Below are 3174 nucleotides of genomic sequence, written 5' to 3'. Positions count from 1 at the left end.
GAGCAGGAAGGTTGCATTGCTTTAATATTATCTAGTGTAGTAATCTTTTAACAGAAATAGGTGATATTCGAAGGATTTTTAATGATATCAATTCTGAGACTGACACTGATGAGGATAATAATATATTATTTTTTATAATTATTATTTTGGCTCTTCTATTGCAGAATACTTCAATGAAAGTACCAATATTGACAAAGAAAATGGTAAAATGGTATACAGTCATAATGTATTTTTTAGATTGTAATAATGTTTCTTTTGGTACTGGACATACAGTTACTAGACAGTTTGTAAGAGCTAAGGGTTGTGATAAATCTATCAGAAGTACAAGAACAACTGACAGTATACACAATAATAGCAGCTTTATCATTTCCTTTAATATTAGCTGGTAATGGTGATTCTACTATAAGTACAATTCCTAGTCAAAGTACAAGAGCTAAGGGTAACTAAAGTTACTTATACTGTTGTTATTAATAATATTCTTAGCTGGTAAGAGTGATTATAAGACTGATGCTGCAATGCAAGTACATTTACTAGACAATGTACAAGAGCTAAAGGTAAACAAACTATTATGTGAGTATCTTTATACATGTTGTTGTTAGCTGGTCGTAGTGATTCTACTGCGAGTAAAGTTTCTAGACAATGTACAAGAGCTATAGGTAAGCAAACTACTGTGTGATTATTTTTTATGTATTACAATTAGCTGGTCAAGTAATAATGATTCTACTGCTAGTAAATTTACTAAACAATGTACAAGAGCTAAAGGTAAGCAAACTATTGTGTGATTATCTTTATTATGTATTATAATTAGCTGGTAATAGTGATTCTACTGTAAGTGCAGTTTCTAGACAATGTACAAGAGCTAAAGGTAAACAGAATATTGCGTGATTATCTTTATATGTATTATTATTAGCTGGTAAGAGTGATTCTACTATAAGTGCAGTTCAGAGACAAAATGTAACAAAAGCTAAGAGTAAGCTGTAGTGGCAGCTGACATGTTATTTCTATATTTTTTTATTAGCTGGTACAGGTGCTAGAAGTACAGGCAGTACAGGTACAAGAGCTAAAAGTAAGAAAATGATTGCTAGTATTAGTGATGGGCGGTATCGGTTCCAAAGTATCCGGTTCCACGGTTCTGGTGCTTGATTTGCTGGCACCGAATCCTGAAGCAATACCGACCGAAGTTTCGGTTCCGGAAGCCACACCCAATAAGCATTATTATTAACTAATATAACTAGTAATAATCACTAATAATCAGCTAATTATTATTCATAAATATTGAGTAATTAATTTAAAATGGCTACGTGTGGCTATTCCATGCTAGATACTACAGGTAATCGGAACCGTACTCGGTACCATCAATACTCTCAGGTGAAGTACTCGGTATCGAACCGAAATGAAAAAATCTGGTACCGCCCATCACTAGCTAGTATACTATAGATTTACTATGTTTGTGTTATTAGCTGATGATGATTATGCTACACAAGCTGCTAGAAGTAAATAAAAACTGTATACATAATGGTATTTCATGTATTAATAGGTGTTCGTTTTAATGTGCCTTCATCAAATGAAAGTTTTGCTGAGTGCCCTATATGTGGCAGGGTTTATGGAAGTGAAGATGACACTAGTTTGTGGATTTGCTGTGATAAATGCAACCAGTGGCCCGGGTTTGATTATGACTGTACTGAACTGGAAGGAAATGTTATACCCAAGTTATTCTTTTGTAAAAATTGTTCATAAGTGATGTCCTATTATTATTATGATTTAAATACTTTGCAGACAAAATGTTTAAAGGTTCTGACTTGTTATTATCATTTTACTATTGTTAGTGCTTGAATAATCAATTAACGATTAAAGAGGCATGGTCAAGCTGCTATTATATATTTACATAGATATTAGAGTAAATATTATTAGATATTAGAGTATATTAGAGTAATTTCATTTACTCTAATATCTATGATATTTATTACTACTGCAGCAACTAGTTACAGGACCTTTTCTCCAGACATTCAAAAAGCTCAAAGATGTATCTTATTTTAAGTGTACAGAGTTCATTTAAATGCTGCAGTGCTTCTGCAGAGATATAATGCGAAAACGAAAAAGGCCAGTTCCACGAATATAGGTGTCACCGAAATATTTTTTTTAATATTATTTTTATATAGCGAAAGACAGTATCAGGAAGAAACTTGCTGCAGCAATAAAGGAACACCAGGTCTACACAGCAGATGTGTTATCAATGCCTTCTGCTCAGCCAACTGTGAGAAATGATGTTCGAATATAGATGGTGCGCGATAATCAGTGGCTTACTCTACTTTGATCTTGCATTTCTGTTAGTTGATGCTTCAAAATTGAAGTCACACTCACAGTTATTGCACATCACTTCCTAAATAAAGTGGGTAAACCAAATGTATTGAATGCTGCATGAGGAACTTTGGATTGCACAATTATATTTGGACACTGATTAGAAAAAAGTATATATCTGGTAGACCCAGGCAATAATGATGCATAGTGGTGAAACTCTTGATAGTTTGCATAAATACAGGCTTGCAAATTTTTCTCAAGTCGTGAGACGTATTATATAATACTGCCTAAAAACTTGTTTATCAGTTCACTTTATGCACATCATTTTCCAGTTCTTATTATGACTATGACTATCTTGCTTGTATTGAATTAGATATACAGCATTTCTAAAAATTACATAAAAACAACATTGCTAAGTTTAATGTTGCCAGATTACTTGCTTCATTTGCTTATATTCTTTATTGTCAGTAAAGAGATGTATTATCTTCTTTCTTCTCTGCATTAGTTGTTATCATTATTCATGAGCATGTCAACAGTTCCAAATGCCATTGTTATCACAAAAAGTCAGCAGAATAGCTACTGCATTATACAAAATATTCTGTTACATTAGTACTAATTTCAGTAATTTGCATACAATATTGTTATAGTAATAAAAGAGTAATAAAAGTCTAATTAAATTGGTTTATAATTATGGGTACCGTATAGCAGGTTTCTTCCGTTTGGTCAAACTTTTGTTCTTTTCGTTCTCCAAGCTCCAAAAACAAAAATTAAACCCACGAAATTTGCTGTGGGAGAGCTCGATCCGGAGTTCATCTTCATTGGGTTAACACTAGCACATGCACAAATGGGTGTTATGGGTGGGGTTGTTGGGTGTGG

General features: G+C 33.0%; 1 long non-coding RNA gene across 1 annotated transcript; it reads right to left on the bottom strand.

Annotated features, from left to right (window-relative positions):
- Positions 1–2441: 2441 nt before the first annotated feature.
- On the bottom strand, positions 2442–3174 carry LOC109593834 (uncharacterized). The gene is made up of 3 exons (XR_002191176.1): positions 2997–3174; positions 2735–2877; positions 2442–2684 (listed from the first exon to the last, which is right to left on the bottom strand). It is a non-coding gene; the product is annotated as an uncharacterized LOC109593834 (long non-coding RNA).

The sequence above is a fragment of the Amphimedon queenslandica genome, unplaced genomic scaffold (genome assembly GCF_000090795.2).
Source record: "Amphimedon queenslandica unplaced genomic scaffold, v1.1 AMPQUscaffold_13503, whole genome shotgun sequence".
Lineage (NCBI taxonomy): Eukaryota > Metazoa > Porifera > Demospongiae > Haplosclerida > Niphatidae > Amphimedon > Amphimedon queenslandica.
The sequence above is the reverse complement of the archived record's forward strand: the minus strand, read 5'-3'. Positions and strand labels throughout refer to the sequence as shown.